Source organism: Anolis carolinensis, chromosome 4 (assembly GCF_035594765.1).
Source record: "Anolis carolinensis isolate JA03-04 chromosome 4, rAnoCar3.1.pri, whole genome shotgun sequence".
Lineage (NCBI taxonomy): Eukaryota > Metazoa > Chordata > Lepidosauria > Squamata > Dactyloidae > Anolis > Anolis carolinensis.
This window is the reverse complement of record NC_085844.1, coordinates 40,600,653-40,623,547: the sequence shown is the minus strand read 5'-3', so window position 1 is coordinate 40,623,547 and position 22,895 is coordinate 40,600,653. Positions and strand designations below refer to the sequence as shown.

The 22,895-nt window shown below is 39.3% G+C and overlaps 1 long non-coding RNA gene across 1 annotated transcript in view; it reads right to left on the bottom strand.

Moving 5' to 3' along the window:
• LOC103278518 (uncharacterized) overlaps positions 1 to 11,439 on the bottom strand; it is a 32,058-nt gene extending 20,619 nt beyond the window's left edge. Inside the window, exon 1 of the long non-coding RNA XR_010005964.1 lies at positions 10,360 to 11,439. This is a non-coding gene — a long non-coding RNA (uncharacterized LOC103278518). The remainder of the gene's footprint in view (positions 1 to 10,359) is intronic.
• Positions 11,440 to 22,895: the final 11,456 nt, after the last annotated feature.

Below are 22,895 nucleotides of genomic sequence, written 5' to 3'. Positions count from 1 at the left end.
AAGCAGATAATATAGGATCAGACCCTGGGATATTGGTATATGTACTAATGTAACAGCATCCCCTTGCTGAATACAGATGTTCTATCTGCTCAGTTCATTTATTTTCAGATATAACCTGGTTTATGAAAACGTAAGTTCCCAGAACCATGATCATTGTAATTGTCATCATTAGCTTCCATCTTTCTTCCCAATCTGTGACTCAGGCCCCTTCTACACTGCCCTATATCCTAGGATCTGATCCCAGATTAATGTCCTGTTTTGCTCCAGAAACAGCCTTACAACATGAGCAAAGGTAATAAAAAAAGCTTTATTTCAGCAAAATAATAATAATGCAAACAGCAGTAAAGGAAACAGAAGGTATAGTTCAAAAGCAATGCAAGGTCTTAGAGCAGACGTGAAACAAAAGTCTTTGACACAAGTCTTCACAGCAGATAGGAGCAAGAATCTTTGGCAAAAAGGCTTACAATATGCAGGAACAAGAGTTTGTGGCAAGAAGTCTTTTGCAAAGCCAACACTGGAGCTGTTGCATGAAGACTGGAACACAAACACACCATGTTAGTCAGTTGCAGCCAGCACTGACTTCTGGCTTTGCTGCTAATTTAGAGAGCTGAGCTCCAAGCACAGATGTTCCTGATTGCTCAGCATTTTTGCTATGATTCTAGCTGACCTTCTCCTTTCTTCTTTTGCCCTTCGCTGTGCTAAAAATGTAGGGACTTGTAATATGTCCCCCTCCTCTCCTCCTTCTTTAACACTTGGCCCCAAATCCTCAAGTGTTACCTCTTCAGCCTCCTGTTCTACCTCCTCCTCAGAAGCAGAAGACTAGTTTACAACAATTAACTTCTTTAAACTGGATGAATCTCCAGATAATCTAGGATCAGACCCTGGGATATAGGGGCAGTGTGGAAGGGGCTTCAATGTGGCTTATAACACTTAAAACAAACATAGTTACATTTTTACCTCACAAAATGTAATTATTAATTAAATTAAAACCAATCAAAACATAGCCATTAAAATAAAATTACAAATAGACATTACAGCACTTTACGCAAGATCCTTTTATCTTGATCCATTACCTTTATAAAAATATGTTTTCACCTGCCTGCAGAAAGATAACTAGAACAGCATGTGTCTAATTCCTATAGGAACGGAGCTCAAGAGTCTGGGGACAGCCACTGAGAAGACCCTATCCCATTTTCTCACCAGAAATATCTGTGAAGATGGTGAAACAAAGAGAAGGGCCTCTCGGGGAGATCTTAACAGATGGGTAGGCTTATATGAGGATATTTCTCCCCCAAAAGAATTGACATTTTCCTGCAGTCCTTAAATTTCTAAGATTGCAGAGAGTTAGACATTAGAAATCTCTTTCATTTACTGTGTTCTCCTTTTGGTCACCTTTTCTGCTTCTTTCCTTTGGATGTCTAAACTGTATCTTTAAATGCTCAAAGGTAGTTTTAAGTTACTACAAAGTTAGAAATTTGGTATCTGAAGGAAAATTTCATTGGAGGACAGACTTCTTTAAGATTGTAGGGGGTGTTGCAGACATGAAGCACATCTGGGGACAATGTGAGATGAATGGACTAGGCACACCCACTACAAGCACATCACAAACACACCACCAACACACCTACAAATCACATATGCTATACACACACACACACACACACACACACACACACATACACACACACTCTGGAAATGGAGGGGAAATAACTCTAAGCATTGACTCAGTAGCAAAAATATAGTATGAACAGAAATAAATAAAAAATAGTGATTCTAGTAGAAAATGCTGCCATGTCTGGACACATTTGACCTGAATGGGAGATTTCTTAGCTAAACCTGCTTTCTTAAGCTATTCTTGTGTTCATTGGAAAGTATCTGTACTGTGGCCAAATCGGCTAAGACAATTTGGTTCATTTTTGGAAAAGGTTCCAGTTTTTGCCCACAACTCCCATACTCCCCCAGCTAGGATGGTCTCTAATTGTTGGCAGAAAGATTCTGGAAGTCATCATCCACAAAAGTAACTTTTCCAAATTCCAATTTTGCTAGAGAAGTCCTCCTCTTTTGGAGAAAAAAAAATCGTTTTGTGACTTTTGTGGTAAGACAACTAGGAGAAAAATCACTTGTGGCATTTGGAAAGACTGTGTTGATTACCCTCAAATTGTTTACACACTAAAGCCTTTTGCTTAGGCAATTTTCCAGCTCAATACCACAGTTGCCTTTGAAAGTATTTAAGGTGATGTAGATTGAATTGGAGATGACCCTTATTTTACCTTGTCAGCTTCATCAGTGCCTGATGATTTGTTTTCAACAGTGTGCTCGTTAAATTCTCAATTTTCATTCTCTAAAAGTCTAGAGAGAGCTTTGTTGAGATCTTGTTTGTTCCTTCTAGGCCAAAGCTCCAGGTCTGCATTGGAAATTAACATGCTTCTGTTTGGTGTGGTATGTGGTTCACTACATTTGTTTTTCTTTCTTTTATACCTAGTCATATGCTCCTTATTAGGAACTCCCTACACCAGGGCTATATATATTTTCTAGTCTGAACTTGGATATTAACCCTATAGCCAAAGATCTCAGGGTGGTGTATAATGAAATCAATTTAAGTAAAAATATAGAAAATTACTTATCACCAGAGAAGTTAAAACCAGTTAAAACAATTAAAAATAATGCTATTTGTATAAACTTGTGTAAACTAGATAAAAATCAATTAGGTCATGAAGGATTTATCAAAAAGGCATGTTTTGAGATGGGGCCAGAATAACACTAGTGTTGTCCCCAACTGAGTCTCCATAACTAGGGTGCCACAGTGGAGTCTTACAGAATAATATATGATATATGGCATTCGGCTACTTTCTGAAGAACTGTCAACATAATAGAGGAAACTATTATGATGGAGAGAAGGTACAAAAACCACAATGTTGAAAAAGAATTCAGTAGCCAGTCCACTTGGCTTTCAGAGGTGGAATGAAGGAGTGCCCTCATGTCTTTTTCCCCAGGCAGCCAAAAAGTAGTAGCAATAGTAGTAGAAGTAATTTTGTATTCATTGCCCACTTCTTCTTGGGGCTCTAGGTGATAACATCTGTATACTATAATGAAATAGATGAATAAATAGTCTGACTTGATATAAGAGAATTTTCTATGTTCCTGAGACAGCAGACCACCTCTTACACACACACACACACACACACACACACACACACACACACACACACTCTCTCTCTCTCTCTGAATGAGGATTTGTCTGAATGGCTTCTTCTTCTTAAGTAGCTATTTTTTCTTAGGCACACAGAAGCACCACCTATTTCCCTTTGTCTTGGGAGTTATCTACACGAATCCTGTGAACATTAAGTGTTGGACTAGTACATACTCATGAAACTTATGGCTCTTCTACACATGCTGTAAAACCTGGAAGTAACCGGGGTAAAATGGAGTGGTGGTCATGGCTAAATGAAATTTAGCCAAGGTGTGGGAGGGATCAGGTTAAAAAGATGCACTTAAAACCCAATTCAGCCTGAAAAAGTGCACCTTTGCATGACTGTGTATCCCTGCAGTCATGCAAAACACATGCTTTCCTTCCCTCCCCCTGTGTAGACTGCTACAGCACACGTGTACTTTTAAACAGCTGATCAGGCTATCAAAAGGACACAGAGGTGGTTCAAAGGAAGTACAAAAGGAGAGCAATTAGAACTTTCTGACAGTCTTTCTTTTACACTTTATAATCTTTGAATTAAAAATTGGGGGAATAGAGAGATGAGACAGATTTTTTTAAAAAAAATCTCTGTATATGTGCACATGTGAATGTGCTTGTGTTTATATTAAGATATTCACATGTGCATATATATGGTTCAGTGCATAACAAAGGGTATTTTTTTTAAAAAAACTTCCACTGGATGTCTCTCGTCTGCCCTCTATCTTTATCTACTTCAAAAGAAGGCTGTGATGATGGTGGGGGACCATATCTTGGGAATGACAGGTCTGTGTGCGGACCTGTTGTCAGGTGATTTTTTTACTTAGTTCTAAAATGCAGATTTTGGCACTGTCTGGAAGCACCCTTTGAGGTATGGAGCTGTTTCTTTTTTTTTTTTTTAAACAACCATGATTGTCATACTATTACAAGGAAGATATAAGTCCTTTGCTGAACCAGCTTTACTGGCAACCATTTGAAAGACTGAAACTTCCAGTACAGGCCATTCCCATCCCCACCAGCTGCTCCCACACTGTGCACCCCTGCTCTGGGAGATTAAATTGGCTTTTTCTAATATCTTTTGGGGGAGGTAAAGACCTTTTTATTTAAACAGGACCTTGAACTGTGTGTGACAGAAGGGTCTTTTCATGAGGTGCACTGGAACTCAACTTTATGTTTTATATGTATTCTACACTGGGATACTTTTTTTTTAATGACAATTTATTTAATGTTTTAAAAACGTTTTTGTACTATTGTTTGTTCCTCCCAGACTCCTAGTCAAGTGCTCAAAATTGACATGGCAGTTTTTTCATTTTTTTGTTTTGATTTTATATTGTAGCCCACCTTAATTTGTGTATTGGGGAAACAAACAAACAAATGACTACATTTCCATTTTTATGCTAAGCAGTACTTTCCATGACTATTTACATTGCAGGGATACTGGCTACCATCAGAACTCCATCTTTTCTATTTTTGCTAATGGTGGCCTAGATCTTGCTGGTTTTGTGTCTGTTTAAGATTATTAGCAGGTCTGTTTGTACTTGGAGGAATAAGCTTGTGGGTGTAGGATAAGGCTATGAATGTGGTGGTAGGAAGAGAACTGAGAAGACCTCAGTTTAAATATCACTCCGAACATAAGCTCTGAAAGAGGCCCAAGGGCAACACAAGAAATGAGGAACAACTAGCACAGCATGTCTTTTTGCCTTCTGTTCTGTATAGTGTGAACTGCAACTGATCATGGAATATGATGACACTAGCAAAAAGCATTTGGCTTTGCATGAATTAGAATAGCCCTTAGAATAAGAACATTTAGTGTATGTGATTATACCTGCTCTCTCAACCACCATGCCACCCTGACACATTCTTCAAGCAGGGCCAGGTCTGGTAATATCAAGGAAAGATTCCTGCTTAAAACTCTGGAGACCCACTTCCAGTTGACAACAGAATTGATGATACTGAGTATGATTCACAGATAAGTAATATCAGAATGTGGTCATGATGACAAAAGTTATTAATGAGTAACAATACACAAGCTAGGAGAGTTTGCTTTTGCCTGAGTCTACTGGGAAGGGTAAGATTCTGCCAGCTTGTCTCCCACCCATGGTTGAGTTAATTGAGTGCAAATTCTTTTTAAAGAAGAAAGTAAGCTGAGGAAAAAGAAAGAAACGCAAGGAGAGATAAAGTGGGATACTCTTAAAGCAATTGAGAAATGGGGCTGTAGATATTAATTGGGATTGTCCCTGTCAAACGCCCATAATTGGAGGCTCTATGGCTTTGACTCAGCTTCCCATGTTTCTTTGCTTCTAAGGAGAAGTTGGAGACTGGGGTTAGAATAGGCAGAAGATAGGCTTCATCAAGGGATGAAAGACATGTTTTCTACTCAGCCATATATTAGAACATCATTGCATTCAAGTCCTCAAGCCGGGGGACAGTGGGGGCATCCGTGGATACTCTTTAAAAGACTTGAATAAATAAATAATGCAGTATCATAGTCTCAGCCATCTTAAAAAAGAAAACTCCAAGAATTGTCACAAGCAGACGGTAACAAATAGTCACATTTCCTGTTACAGGATTATGATCAGCAAAAGGATGTTATGTGTTTTCACGGGTGTTTCATTCTGAATGCCCTAAGGGAGTCCAAGTTAGTCTTCAAAATGATCCTACTTCTGAGCCATGTGATATATGGACAAAAGACAGTGGATGTCAAAACAATAACTTCAGCCTTCCGCTGAACTCTGTTTTTAACTCATCTGCTAAAACTGAACAGAGCTTGCTGTTTTCTAGGCTGCAGCTTCTTGAGTAAAGCAACTATGATTTATCAAGTCAGTATTCTGAATAAAGACAAAAAATGTTAGCACAAGTAATTTTGCTTGGAATTTAGGTTTACAGTCACAAATGGGAAAGACCAAAGGAATTCTGACCAGCTTCAAAGTATTGTTCATAAAGATATAGAGGCAGTTGGTTGGTTGCCTGTGGGACTCGGTTGCGGCAGCACAGGGAAATGGAGGTTGCCTGTGGGACTTGGTTATGGCAGCACAGGGAAACAGAGGGAAGACTCCATTCTCAGGAGTTGGGTGCTACCTGACTCCCAATGACACAAGCAAGAGAGAAGCCAGCTGGAAATGGGGAAAAAGACAAGGGATGGCTGCCATCCCTGAAGACAGAATGGAATGGTATGGAATGAAAGGAGACAACTCCCTCTGTTTTCCCCACTTTCATGTGATGAGGTCCTTAAAAAGGAGATTTAAAGTGGCTACAACTATACAAACAATATGATCCACAATTTAAAACCTACAATTTACATAGTGATTCCACCCGATGTGACAACTGATCGTTTAGGGATGGGTATTTAGAATTCTCAACCATAGTGATCCACAGCTCCACCAAACTACAAGCCTCTGGATTCCATAGGACAGAACCATGGGAGTTAAACTGGAATCATAGCACTATATGGTACCACCTTAAACCCCCAGGATCAGTACCCATAGTTCCATGCATTCATGTCTGACAAAATATATCCTCTCTAGGCATTTTCTTGTCCTCCAGCACAACTCTATGGTATTCTTGGAACTGAAATATTTAATTTTAGTAGGCTTCTCCATTATTCATGAATCTGCATATTCATGCAAATTCCAGGAATGTATTCCCCTATGGGGTCCCATTGTGTGGAGTTTGAAGAGCCTCTGCCTGGCTGAACAGATAGGTACCCTAACAGACTTCTCTGAGCATGTTTCAGAGCTCAAGAGCCATTTCATTATTTTATTTTTAGGTACATGTTTTTTTTCATTCTGACTACTTGAAAGAAGTTTATATAAAGGGCATGCACTTACAGGCCATGTAATGTTAAAAGGCAAAACTAACCAAGGATAAACAGCAAACAGCCACCACACTACAGTCACCTCATTTTGATCTCACCTCCTGAATCAATTGAAAACAATGCTGTGCTGAGGAACAGAGGGGATGAGATATATGAAACCTATTTTGCAATATGTCTAATGTATTCTGCAGTGAGGCAGAATGAGCCAGGTTTGTAGTGCTAGACTGAATTGCAGTTTCTCAGTTTGAGTGTAATAGCTAACTGAGGTGTAAGAAATCTTAAGACACTTTGACTTATGGTGCATAAGAGCAGGAAAAAGGGAGGAGTATCCAGACACAATGGTTACCTCTAATCTAATAAAAAGAGCAAAAATTGGAGAGTAGCCAACAAAATCCACAAGAGAAAAAAGAAACACTCTCAAAATGCTGACTAGTGTTAAGAGGCTCAACACATTATGCCCTGCGAACACTTTACATTTCTTCGGGGTGGGGGGTGGAAGTACAGAAAGTCCAAACTGGAGAAATGTCTTAGGCAGGTGTTCCAAAATCACTGGCAAAATGATAGCATGAAGAAAGCAAGTAATACTAAAATGTATTGGGATTTTGTGTTACTCAAATATCCTTTTCAGAATTTTTAGATGTGTCTTTTATTTTGTGGATCACAATATAATTAGACATTGTTTATTAGGCTGAGGTTGTTATTCTAAAGGTTACTCCTGTGTAACAAGCACAATCCAAAACAACTATTTATAGGCACTAATTGTGGTCTTCCAAAGCTATTTTTTTTACCCATCCCTTCTTTTTTGGATTATTAGAAAAGTTGGATTTCCTTTCTTGAAAGGAGCAATTCAGCGGAGCAATTCAACTTGTAAATAAACAGTACTCCCACTGCACTGTTTAACATAAAAATCCCAATTTCTCTAAATAAAAATGGACTTCTGACTACTTCTATTTGAAAAAACCATTGGAAGTTGTGTGTGGCCTCTGGAGAGTAGTAGACAACAGTGGGCTGGTGAATTCACTCCAGATTTTATTCTAAGGTGTAAAGGAACTCTCCAAGATCTCCTAAATTGATCCAGCACCTTGGATAGTTCCTTTAATTGTTCCCCAGATCCCTCTAAAGTTAAAAAAGGAAGCTTACTCTGGATTTCTTCTGTGCAAACTTTTGCTGGCTAATTCTATCCAGTCAGAAAGGCAAATCATTTTGCAACTGAAGAGAGGCTTGTCTGTTCAAGGATGGGTGCTACTGTGGGTACATTCGTTCACACATAAATTGTCTCTTTGGATTTCAATTTATTGCTTTGGATTGCAAAGAAATTGAGCAATAGTAATCATAGACCTGCAGTATCTTTCATAGACTGCCTTGCTCTCTTTCAGAATGATCTGTTGTATAAAACAGATGTGGCTTGACTTTAAAAATCTAAAGCAACAATGAAAAGAAACCCTTCAGATTCAAATAAATTAGGAAAAAAGCAGGCCGTGCAATTACTATAAAGACTGTGTCCAATTGTGTTTGAACAGAACCATCTGGGTTGCTTCAGACTATATTGCTGCAGAAATCTCCTTGTGAAACCACCATCAGCCATAAGGAGAGAAAAAAGCATCTGATGATGTGTTAATGGAGACAGTTATCACTCCTACATTTAAAGAATGAGTTATACATTGCTTGCTTTGCAGCAAAACAAATAAATTCAAACATGTTGTCACCATTTTCCATCATATGTTTCCGTATGAATGGAGTTGTCAATTAGAATTCACATCCCCTGAAAAATATCTGCATCTAAAGAAAATGAGACCATTATTTGAGCTAGAGTTACTTTTTTGGCCATCTAAAGCTACCAAAACAAATATATATTTTTTCCTGATCCTTTCCAAATTATCACTTGGAAAATGTCTGAAAGAGTCTCGTTTCCCAAATGAGAGTAGTGATCACCTGCTAAAACTCAGCATCTTTCTAATCAGACATGGGCTATAGAACAAAGAAAGGAAGCAGGTTTTCTGTGGTGGTGCTTTGATTATTAAATGGCTATTCTGAAGAATGGTGGTGACACCTGACAACCTATATTATATATTTTAATTTTCTCAGACATTTTAATCCGAGAAATGTCTTAGGCTGTAGTACTTTTATGTTCCAATTTTATTGTTAATATTTCGGGGTTTTAAAAAATGATTTGGGATATATTTTCTGTTTATTGTCTTGGAATCTATTGGATGAAAGGACATATACATATCTGCCATATAGATTTAAAAATGAAAATCAAAGGCATGTGGTAACACAATCATATTGGAGACAAAAGAACACTAGAAAAGCCATGATGTACCAGATCAAAGGCTTAGCTAGTTCATGTTTAGCTAGTTCAGCTGCAATGGCCTTCCAGATGTCTACAGAAGGGGCTCTGGCTGAACAAAATGAAACAGCATCCTCCTGCTCTCCTGGTCTAGCAAAACTTGTTAAGAGACAAAGAATGAGATCCAATGTAATAATAGCAGAGTGAAAAGCCCAACTGGCATCCTTACGAGGGATTTGAGACTGGGGAGAAGAAGGAAAGTATTAGTTAATAGGAGTGATTGTTAAAGGATAGTAATAATATAAACACGTTTCACCTTAAGTATGTTATACTTTGCTTCTTTTCCTCTTTCCAGCCCCCCTCCATGCTTTATCTCTTGTTTTTTTTCTTATCTCATAAGGCTGGGTGACCAACTGTCCCATTGTGCCATGCAAAATTAGTAAGTTTACAAAAAGAAATATTGAATACTTTCTTGTGCAGGTTTTAAAAGATGCAACTGCCTGCACAACCAGAAGATGCCTGGGCATATTGCCAAAGGTGGATTCTGGCCATGCTAGAGATCATATGTCTCAATCATTATTACTTGTCATTAACCTTCAATGCATTGTTCTAATATTCTTTTAAAGCTATTCAGGTTAGTGACCATGATTGCATCCTGTGGCAGTAAGTTCCACAATTTAATGATGTGTTTTGTAAAGAACAAAATCTAATTGTTACTTCCAGCTAGTGTACCAATCAATGAGGACCTAGTAAATCAACACTTAACTAAGGAATTAATCCCATGGGATAAGTAAAGCATTTGGGATCGTTATATTCCCCTTAAGCTTCACAAAGTCCTGTTTTGAGATGAAATGGATGATTTTCCTACTCCCACCACATGGTTTCCCTCTTTCTGCTTTTCCCCCCAAATATCCGTTTATCTTCTCATCACACAGGATACATTTTTCTCCTCCCATTGTCTCCTTTCCCATTTCCTTTGGATATTACAATTTCTCTTTACAAGTACAGATAACTCTAAATTCTAAAGGTAAGTCTATTTATTTTATGTTTAAGAGAATATATAAATGACCGTACCTTCCTCCTTGGTCCCAAAACGGTAATGGCGGAAGAAAGGAATCAGTAATGCCCATCTTGGCTTTTCCATCCATGATGACATCGTCATTATCTTTACAAGCAGGCAAGGCGGAATTCCCATTACATGGTAAATTAGGTGATTTTACACACCTCTAGGTGGGGAATCGCAAAACATGTCAGTTACCAAATGACTTAGGAAGCATAGGAAAGAACCACATTTTAGAAATGATGAAATACCTGGAACTCACTGTATGAGCTTGCATCAGGTGATGGGCTCAGTTGGTAGCTGTTTCTTAAATGTGTAGAAACATTGATTTGACATTGATATAATTTTGTCATATTGTTTTATCTGTTGATTTGGGCTTGGTCCCCATTTGAATTGCTTTGAGTCCCCTGGTATCATCATCATCATCATCATCATCATCATCATCATCATCATCATTATTTTATTGAATGTGATGAAGTCCTAAGTGTTATTGACTTAATGGTTTTATTCTAAGTGGGCTAGAAATCTTGATTTAGGTCACAAGTTATTATAAGTACATATACAATAATGAGAGAACAGAATTTCATTAGCTCTTTCCTTTTACTATAGTAATACTTCAAAATTCCATGGTTAATACTTCAAGGAAACAAAGAAGGCTAGCTACACAATTTACAACATAATAATAAAACAACCAAATAAGTTAACAATATTTTCCTTAGCTACAAGAAAAATCCTCTTGGCTTCTTCCTAGCTCACAATTAACGTGATGCTACATTGGAATCTCCTATAAGTCATGTCTTGCTGGCCTACAATTTCCACTCCATTATTATGCAATACCAACAGTAGCGGGAATGCCTGTTAATATATTTTATTGGTCTAACATAAAAGGGAATTTACACGAGCAATTGGGGCACCCTAGCTTCCCTCCTGCTCCAGGTGTGAAAGGCGAATGCAAAGCATATGGGTCTTTATGGGCAGGGCAGGCTCTACTACACAAAGTCTCTCTTTGTTGCAAACCAGAGAGTTATTGGATCCTGAAAATCTGCCATCTATATGATCTTAATCAAACCAACAGATGTTAATCAGCTGCCATCACTTTGTTCGCTCCGTGTGTTATGTTTTGCTTCTGTGGAAAAGGATTTAAAGGAGAAAGCTGAATGCAGATGTCTCCTGCTTAAGATCCCCAGACCAGATGATAAACTATGCCTGCTGCTTCTGTGTCACTTTACAAATCTTTCAGGGTCGAATGTGTTTCTGTTCTGCTCCTTATTGTCATTCATGCTTCCAGTGCACTGTTGTCCCTCTGGCCCAATTCAGCCCCAAAGCCTCCTTTCTTCAAATGTGGTTTCCATTTTCACCTGCAGGACTGCTGCTGACATAAATCTGCAGAGGGCTCTGGTAAAAGGCTGTAAATACTTTGCTTAGCAAATCAACAGGGCAAGGGAGACTGGACTGGACAACCAGTACTTTGCATATATTTAAGCTGGTAGCTTCTCATTAGATTTGCTATGATATAGGTGCAAACTCATAATTAAAATGGCAACACTTGTGGCTACTTCAGAGCCACAGGAGGAAACAGGTGATATAATCTACTGTTCTTCCTTCACACCATCACCCTTGTTGGTCTAGAGCAGTGGTTCTCAACCTGGAGTACCCAGATGTTTTTGGCCTTCAATTCCCAGAAATCCTAACAGCTGGCTAACTGGCTGGGATTTCTGGGAGTTGTAGGCCAAAAACATCTGGGGGTTCACAAGTTGAGAACCACTGCTCTAGAGCATGAGAAAAAGAAGAGTAGTTCCAGGGGACTCTAGCAATGGACCCCCTACTATGATGGGGGCCTTTGGCAGTTGCCCATCCAGGACAACCTTCATACTGACCCTGACCATGTCCCAGAAGAAAAGAATAACTCACATGGATGTGACTGCACCTCCTTCTCTTCTTCACCTTTCCATATCCTCCGCTAATTGATACACACAGGGCCAAATTATTAATGAGGAAGAAAATAAGCGAGAAGGGGCTGCAGCAGTTTGCTTTTTTCCTGAATATCAAAGGAGGGGGGAAATCCTGTCTTCTCACTCATCTCCTCCCCTCTCCCAATCCTTTTGCTGAATTAATTGAGTGCAAGCTATTTTTGTACTTTGAATACAGTTTGCAGAAACTAGAGCAAACTGAGGGCAAAGGAGGAAAGAGGGAGAGTGACACTGGGACATCTTTAAAACAGTTGAAAAAGTGGAATAACAGGATAAATTGGAATTATCCTTGCCAAATGGGGACAGTTCAGGGGCATGGTTTCCTCATTGCGCCTGCACTTGTAGAGGGCAGTTGAACAGGAGGCAATGGTAAAAAGGAGTAGCAGAAAGGTCAAGATACTCCTAGGATTGTTGAGTGGGCCTCAGGACTCAGTAGGTGGGCCTATTCTTATGCCAGGGTCCCAGAACTTGGCAGGTGGGCCTATGGTTATGCCAGTGATTCTAAGGAATAAAAGAAGCAAAACCATTTTGTTTATCTGTAAGAGTTGCACAGTCCAAGTTAAGTTTCTTACTTGAATCATTTGCAAATTTGTGGCAGCTGTTTTTTACATCTTTCATTCTGGCCTATTATAGACAATTCCCACATCAAGAGAACAAAACACATATATCACATGCTGCTTCACCCCCCCCCCCCCCAAACATGGACAAACTCCAATATGAACAATCATAGAAATTATGAATGGGTCGCCACCCTAATTTACAGACTCAGTTCATGACGTATGAAATATTTCAACAACTAGGGTCCAGTTTTCTGTAGTATATGCCAAATTTTGCAGCCAAAAAGAAAACACGAATTCTACGCATTCGGAATGAATTATGCACACTACACAGCAGTACTTAATGTACTTAACCCTCTAATTCAATCCTGATGCACAACCTGAGCTTTGGAAAAATAAAGGCAAGATTTTTATTAGGAGGAGTGAATTAGGATATCATGGATCCCTGGATAAGCTGGACGAGAGTAGTTAAGTACCAGGAGTAGGTAAAGCAGGTGTGTAAGTTTCATCCAAACCACACTTGCATAGACTTTTTCATTTTAAATATCCATTTACCCTAGTGTGCATGCATGTAAACACACACTAGTTTAATGGTCATTGCTTTCTCTAAAGAATCCAAAAAATGATTGGTATTTGCTGAGAATGTAGCAAATTTCATCATTCAAGGTGCTTCACATAGATTGTGTCATAATGATAGTATTCTGCAAACTAGTTAATAATAGTTTCCTAGTAAGTTCATTTGAAAGCTGCACTCAGGGACATTGGGAGAAATAAATTACCAGGAACAGATGACATACCAATAAAGCTGCTCCAAGCTACAAAGGCAGAATCTACTTCTGTTCTAACTAAAATATGTAAATAAATATGGAATACACACAATATACATTTCAATCCCCAAGAAATAGGACACCAGTACTGCAGTAACCACAGGACCATTGCATTAATTGCCCATGAAAGCAAAGTGATTCTCAAAATTCTACAACAAAAGCTTTTTACCATATATAGAACAAGAGTCCAAGCTGAATTTAGGAAAGGAAGCAATACGACAGATTATATTGCAAACAGAAGAAGAAAATCAGTCTGTGCTTTATAATTTACAGCAAAGCCTTTGATTGTGTGGATAAGTGGTTCTCAACCTGTGGGTCCCCAGGTGTTTTTGGCCTACAACTCCCAGAAATCCCAGCCAGTTTATCAGCTGTTAGGATTTCTGGGAGTTGAAGGCCAAAACATCTAAGGACCCCCAGGTTGAGAACCACTGGTGTAGATCATGAAAAAAACTTCAGATTGCTCTTAAAGAAATGGGTGTGCTACAACATTAGATTATCCTGATGCATAAATTATACTCATAACAAGAGGCTACTATCAAAACAGAACATGGAGCAATGGTATGGTTTCCAATTGTCTTTTTGACTTGTATACTGAACATATCATGCACAAAGCAGGATTAGATTCAGATGAAAGACTTGAGAAGGGCTGTTGATGCTAGGGTGACTTGAAGGTTTCTCATTCATAGGATTGACATAAGTAGAAGTCAACTTGATGGCAGTTAATAAAAAGAAGCAAGTTTGTTGATGGATTTAGATTTATACCAGGGAAGTCAATGGGCTCTCAGCACTATCTCTATTCTTCTATATTACACAACCGCTAATGTGAAAATGATGGTGGTGACTGGAACTGAAGAAAGAGAGTAAGAGCTGAGCTGAGACTAAATATATAAGCACTAGTGATTAAACAAATCCATTCAGCGTTGCCAGGAAGTCTAACATCAACATCCCGCAAGTGACTATACTATTGTACTAGCAGTATTAAGGGATGTGAAGTTGCCCGAAGGCGTGTTTTTGATCTGCTCTATGAAAAACCTTTAGCTTGTGGCTGTGTGATGTATGGTTATTATTAGACTGCCATTCTCAGTAAGGCAGCTATCAGCCATTCAGATCACTTAAATTATGCCCCCTTTTCTTTTATATTTATTCTTGTATTGGAATTGTTTGCTTATCAGATAGTTATCCTACAAAAATGAACAGAGGTCTTGATCTCCCACTTATTTTACCTTTATTTACTACAGAGAGCTGCTTGTCCCCTCATATTCACCATTACCTTTAAGTAAGATAGAAAGATGAGGAAAATATGGAAATTCTTGATCTTTACAGACGGGTGATTATTTTATTTTGTTTATTTTGTTTATTTATATCCTGCTTTTTCTCTCCATATAGAGACTCAAAGTGGCTCACAACTAAAAGCATTTCAGTACAACTTAAAATATACAAATATTAAAATAGTATTTAACAACATTAATATTAAAACAATCTAGGTTAAAATCATATAAAATCACAGCAGCCTTTGATGGTCTTAAACACTTTCTTCTTTAAAAGCCTGCCTGAATAAATAGGTTTTAGTCTGCTGCCTGAAGAATAGCAGGGAGCGGGCCATTCTGGGTTCCCTGGGCAGAGAGTTTCAGACTCGAGGGGCAGCCTCCGAGAAGGCCCACTCTCTCATTCCCACCAACCGAGCTTGAGATGGAGGTGGGACCAAGAGAAGGGCCTCTCCTGAAGATCTCTGGGCCCAGTCAGGTTCATAAAAGGGGATGCGGTCAGCCAAATAGCCTGGACCTGAACCAGGGCTTTAAAGGTAATAACTGGCACATTGAATTGTGCCCGGTAACAGGCTGGTATTCAGTGGAGTAGCTGCAACAAGGGGGCTATCTGCTCCCTGTATCAAACCCCAGTGAGCAACCTGGCTGCAGTTCTTTGGATCAGCTGAAGTTTCCGAGCACTCGTCAGAGGCAGTCCCACATAGCATGTTACAGTAATCCAGAAGGGATGTAAGTAAGGCATGTACCACCACAGCCAGATCTAACTTCTCAAGGAATTGATACAGCTGACACACATGTTTTAATTGTGCAAAGGCCCTCCTGGCCATGTCTGACATCTGGGCCTCAAGATTAAGTGCTGAGTCCAGGAGGACCCCCAAACTGGGAACCTGTCTATTCAGAGGGGAGTGTGACCCCATCCAGCACATCCCCATTCCCTGACCTGCCTTCTGACTGACCAGGAGTACCTCTACATGGGAAGGACAAGACACCGCTTGGGACAGACTCATGGTTGTCATGGAGGCCACTTCCGATGGCATGGATGTTGAAATCTTCCAGCACTATTAGCCACTGAGACTTCAACGCCAACCCTGAGACCACCCCGGCTAGCTCAGACAGAGAGACCGTTGAGCAGCAGGATAGGCAATACAGCAACAGAATCCCTATTCTGTCCCAATCATCCAACGTTAGATAAATATACTCGAACGCTGTTGACTGTGGGATGAGGAACCTGGTCAGGGGGATGGAATCACAATAGACCACTGCAACTCTACCTCCCTCCCCCCTTCCAGGTCTTGCTTGCTGCTGCTCAGAAAATCCTGGTGGCCATGGATTTCCACTTCTGAGCAGGAATTGGAATTCTACTTTCCCAGAGTCTTAGTTTGAACACTCAAACTATTATATCTACACTGGTGGATGTCTTGTTATTCAAACATTAAGAAAATTCAATGATCTTAAACATGAGCAGTTTTGTATGGGAGGATGTATCTTCTAAATAGACATAGGGAAATGCTGGAGGACCTTGATATTCATGGCAAAATGTTATCTCAGGTAAAAAAAATCATCATGATTTTTCTACTTTTGTGAAGGTTCTGTGCCCAACCCTATGAATGTGGAAGATCTACTATACAGCCAAAAAGAAATTAGGTGTCAGAACTGAAACCAGGAATCCACCCACCCCTGTTGCACAGCTCAAGAGGAAGGGGTGATAGAGAAGCAGTCAATATGCTAGCAGACACTCCACCAGAATGCTTATTAGATCTAGTCCAAAAAAAGGTGACTTCATCTGTAGAACTAGAGGAATTTCTCGTCAATACCTGTTAATTTAATTTTTAAGAGTGCAATTGTTCAATACAATGTTCTGCCAGCAAAGAGGAAAGAAGGAATCAAAGTTCTCCTGTCTCCATTTTCAGCACAGGAATCTCCAGATTAAGGCTTCTTCCACACAGCTGAATAAAATCCCACATTATTTGCTTTGAACTGGAATATATGGCAGGATAGAATCTGGGCCCTTCCACACAGTCATATAACCCAGAATATCAAGGCAGATAATTCACAATGTCTGCTTTGAATTGGATTATCTGAGTCCACACTGCCATATAATGCGGTTCAATGTGGATTTTATCCCGCTATGTGGAAGGGGCGTCCAATAACCCAGTTCAATGGGGCCGGGCTGTGGCGCAGGCTGTTGAGCAGCTGCAATAAATCACTCTGACCATGAGGTATGAGTTCGAGGCCAGCCCGTGGCGGGGTGAGCACCCGTCAATTAAAAATAAAAAATAGCCCCTGCTCGTTGCTGACCTAGCAACCCGAAAGATAGTTGCATCTATCAAGTAGGAAATAAGGTACCACTTATAAAAGTGGGGAGGCAAGTTTAACTAATTTACGACCTGGAATGAGGAAGTGCCGTCAGAGTGGATGAAGAAGCAGCTGCTCCCCCCTGTGGCCGGAATCGAACATCCCCTCAGAAGAAGGTTTAACTTGCCTCTGCGTCTGTCTGTCTCGGTCTCTGTTTGATGTGTTTATGGGCATTGAATGTTTGCCCTATGTGTGTATAATGTGATCCGCCCTGAGTCCCCTTCGGGGTGAGAAGGGCGGAATATAAATACTGTAAATAAATAAAATAAATAAATATTGTGGGATTTTCTGCTTTGATATTCTGGGTTATATGGGTGTGTGGAAGGGACTTAGAACAAATTAAGAGTTTGACATCAAGCACAACTGAATTGAAAGAAACCTAAGAGCTGGTCTAAATGAAAAGGCAAGGATGAAGCTACTAATTAAACTGACAGGTGTAGAGAAGGAAAGACACTGGTCAACAAAGCTGACTTTTGAGAACTTGGCTCCAAAATAGTATGGTGCTTTAGTATAGAACCATCTGTGTGTGCATTTTGCCTTGCTTTCATGATAGCATGCAATGAATCTCAGGTGTGATGGAAGTTTCAGATCCCAGATTCTCTGCATATCGAAGGGAGGAGGCATAGTGTCATTGCCCGAGGCCATGTCCCCCCAGAACTTTGTAGCTGTTTTTCAGTTTGACTTTGAAAGGGGAGCTGGTTTTCTTCACATAATCTGTTGAGGTTTCCATTGTTTTTCCTCTAGGGAGAAAAGCATCTTGTCTAGATTTACAGTATTGGATACTTGAAGACATGAGGCTCTGCTCATTGTCTGTAAGATTACCCTGCCAAGAAGATGGAGCAAACTACATGGATATAGAGACCAGTATTATAGTATAAGTACAAATTGATAATACAGTCTAGGCCTTCTTTCATACTGAAGAAATAGAAGTTTATGATTCCATTACAACTGCCATGGTTTTATCCTATGGAATTCTAGTATTTGCAGTTTTGGGAGAAGTACTTAGAGTTCTCAGCCTCACCAAAGTGCAAACCTCAGATGGAGCCACTACAGTTAAAGTGGAATCCTAGTACTATAATTCTGCTGTGCAAAATGAACCACCCCAAACTGTTCTCAGCCTCTGAAAGAGCCACATGCCTCTTTACCTTCTTGTTTCTCATGTTTGAGTTTGAGAAACACAGGTCTAACTCAATCAGCAACAGATGTCCATTCCAATCTGCATATGAGTTCAGTTAGCCTGCAAGCCATCATCACTTATGATTTAAGTAAAATCTAGATGAAAACCTCCCAATGGTCCTGTTTGTACGAAGATCCACCCACCCGGATACCTGCCCTCATGTCTACATAAGCAAACTTCAAAGAAAGGGTGTGATTTGAATGTCAGGATTCAACTTTATGTTTAATTTTTGTAGTTCTTGTATTTATTCTGAACCTGGATGACTGGTAGCTATTATGGCCAAAATGTTGAAAATGTACATGGAGGACAGTGGCACTAAAGAGACTGATAGGTGGTCTGGGTTTGATCAATGTGATCAAAGCCCTTCGTCAGCATGGTCTCGCTAGAATGCAATCTGGCTCTCATGTACAAAATGCAATTTATGTAGCAAAAAGCTTTTTAAAAAAAAGAAATAAAAGAAAGTCAAATAAGTCAAATAAATAAAAAGACTGAGTCTGTATTTTGCCTATGTTTAAAAACTATTTTCACATATGACAGTGGTTCTCAACCTGTGGGTCCCCAGATGTTTTGATCTTCAACTCCCAGAAATCCTAACAGCTGGTAAACTGGCTGGGATTTCTGAGAGTTGTAGGCCAGAACACATGGGGACCCACAGGTTGAGAACCACTGACATAGGACCTCATCCCATGAGAGGGCACAACCTTCAAAGGGAGATTAGAAAGAGAAACAGCTAAACTGGACATATTTACAAACTCTAGTCCACTGAAACTGGCTTGAAGAGAAACAATGGTTTCCCTGTTATGCTACACATATTAGCACCCCAGTTGATATCTTAGCAATTGACAATTTCTCATGCCAACTTTCTTACATTTCTTTCCTAGTTCTTATCCAATATCAACATAGAAGAACACTATGGTGGAACCTCTACTTAAGAGCATCTCAACTTAAGAGCATTACGAGTTAAGGGCTGTTGCTCAGTCCAGGTTTTGCTTTGACATAAGAGCAGCATAGGACTTTAGGACTGCAAGGGAGCAGCCTCCGTGCCTTGTGCCCCTGTGCCTCGTTCTCTTGTCTGCTTTGAGAGATTGCAGTCTGCTTGCTGTTGTCCACTTTGAGGAACTTTGGCTTAGTTGATTTTGTGTGGTTTTTATTCCTGGTATGTTTGGCTTCATGACAAGAGAGAAGGAGAAAGAGCAAAAGAGGGAGGGAGGCTGGAATGAGTACAGTATGAAAAAATGATGCTCCTGTCTCTTTGCTTTGTGTTTCCTTTCCACAACTTTGTGCTTCTACCCCTTTAAAGTTGATCTTTCTTTTTATTATTCCATGTGAATGTGTATTATATTAAATTATTTGTTATTTATAAAGTACTTTTTCTTATTTGACAGCATATTACACAAAATGGGGGAGGGGTCCAATGGGAAATTTTGCTTTAAGAAAAGAGCATTTGAGTTAAGAGCTCAGGCACAGAACGAATTAAACTCTTAGGTCAAGGTATCATTGTATTTATATGCTTATCTACTCATCTTCACCCCCACCTTTGTCTCATAACTACGCTTTAAAATGGTTGATGAAACTGAACTTGTCATGTCATACCCTCAAGTTTTGCATTTCTGTTACTATTCACACTCCCCCAATCAATTAATTTGTATAAATGTCTATTCACAGGTGCCTCATTCAATGGACCTGATGTAGTAGACTGAACCTACAAACACTTATGCGCTTTCTTTTGGTCTCAAAGATGCTACAAAATCACTCTGAATGATCATACTGATTATTATTATTGAACCCTGTCACTTATGCTGTTCACTCATGCTATAATCCTTTGGCATCTACTGGGGGCCATGGGATTAGAAATATCCCCTTGGGATCAGAGGCAAAGTTCCATTTTTTCTTTGAATATAGCTCTATGTTGTCCACTGTGATTGACAAAAACTGTCCAGGGTCTTGGGTAGAGATAATCAATCAATTCCATTATTTTTGATTATGCGCCTGATAATAGCTGCAGACAATGTCATACTTTGAACATGGGGCCTTCTATATGCACAATAGTTAACTACCCAAAGTTTAAGAAAACATTTTTGATCCACAACTTCCTGAATCCTCCAGATACCATGTAATCTATAAAAGTTATTCTTCCATTAAAAATGATGGCCCTTCCTGTCCAAATGCAAGATTCAGGTTTCAGAGTTTTTACTTTCCAGATTTGACTCAGATACTTTTATAGGAGATATTAACTGGAGAAAAGGAAACAAGAACTACAACTATAGAAACTCACATAAGAAAGTTTTAAAAACACACACACACTGTAATATAAAATTTGCAAAACAGCTGTGTCTCTCCAGAACTGCAGGAAACAGGCATCATTGCAATTCCTAAAATTACACTGAGTCATGCTGTTCATCATGTCATAAAAATATACATATAACTTAAGGATGAGGAAATAAATTAATATTCATAAACAGAAAAATATTCAATGGAATATAATTTCCAAAATTATACTAACAAAATGGTCACTAGAGTTTGTATGTATGTGATTTAGATTACAATTGTTTTGGTTATAGCTGGGGTCATAGAACTAGAAATCTCCTGAAATCAGAGAGAGTTCTCTATTTAGAAAAGGAGATCTAATTTGGAACCTCTCTTCTCTCTCTGCAAATCGTTTAAGACTATTTACTATTTGATGTCAGCAGGGTGATTTGGAAGATCTGGCTGGACAGGCAGATATCTCTTTTTCCCTCACTGCACTCTGTGTGTCCCTTTTGATGCTGTGTAGTTATTGGAAGTGAATCACTATCCACGGTAGAAGGAGCATAACATGGAAACTTCGGAGAGCTGGTTCACAAATTTAGAATAATTTCTAGGGTGGTCATATGTTCTACTTTATCAAGGATGGACAGGTCCTCTGAAGAGTTGCTAGAGGACAATATTTTGTTGAGAAATGTATCCCCTTTGAAGACTTGTACAGTCCAAGTCCACTTTAAAAAGACTTGAAAATGCTCACCAACAGTTAAGGATCCAGAAACAGACTGACCAACAGGCACACAAGTTTCATGGTCACACAGTCTTTTCTGGTGTAGCAAGGTGTACAATAGGCCCTCCATATTCACTGGAGTTAAGGGCACAGGTAGAAAAATCATGAATGAAAAATGCAATTTTTAACCTGAGAGAATATCTTTCTGGGAATCTTTAGGTCCTCCAGCATGACTTGATGGAAATTGACCATATAATTGTGCTGGAAGATTTACAAATGCCCAGAGAAGTGTTCTCTTTAGGAATGTGAAATTGACTACAGAGTTGCACTGGAGGACCTTAGATATTCCTGGGGAGAGCATTTTAATCAAATCCCCTAATAATCAAATCTGCAAAAGTTAAATGTGAAGGGCCAACTGTATTGTACATCTTACATTATAGTAGCCATTTCTATAATGCCACCTCTGGAAAGAAATTAGCAATTTTGTGTCTCTTTTTACAATAATGTGTTTCCCTCTCATTTTCATGTATGATCACATCATTATATTCAGAACTGTTGATAATAAAATTAAAGAAGCAAAATAAAATCTGTTATGTCTCATGAAATTGTATATAACAGAATGGACCTCTTCACATGGGGCAAATTTCAGCAGCAACTCCAGGTCTGCACCAGCTTTGCCATGGAGCCTGCTGGTTCCCAACACGCAAGGCAGAAATATTTCCAGGGTGGCTCCAGGGCAAAACTGGTTCAGAATCGGAATCGCTGTCAAAAAAAGGTTGCTGGCGGCAACATGGGAGGCTTCCCATGTTGCATTGCCCTCAGTGGGGCAAACCAGTCAATGGACACTTCCTCCCATGTGATGAGGTAGGGAGGAAGCCAGGACAGTGCAGGGCGCAGAGTGATAGGTCCCCACGTCTCCTGGGTGGGCACTTCCAGGATCGCCACAATCTGCAGCAACCTACGGCGATTCTGGTGCCACATGTGACAAAGTAGAATGAGAGCTTGGTATCAATATGAGAAGATTACAGGTTATATTCTCTTCCACTCATGATTTTTGGTGTTTAACCAAACCTCATCTCTATTCCAGAATCATATATTATTTACTAGAGGACAGTTATCATTTGATCATCTGGAATGGGTTGATTAGTGGCAGCCATAGTTTTTTTTGGTTTTTTTTTTGCTTGTTGTATTTAATGGTATGCTACTCCAGATTATTAGTTCTTCACCAAACCCTTCCAGATGTTATATAGCTTTCTCTTTCGGAATACCTCAAATCTTGCCTGATAAAGATATATGGACATTTTAAAAAGTTGCCATATTTCTGTACTTTTTTAGTTGTTCTAATAAAAGTTTTGCAATAATAGACCTTTTGGAAGGCAAAAATCAATAGACTGTTACCAGACCCTCCAGGAATTTTATGACTTTTTT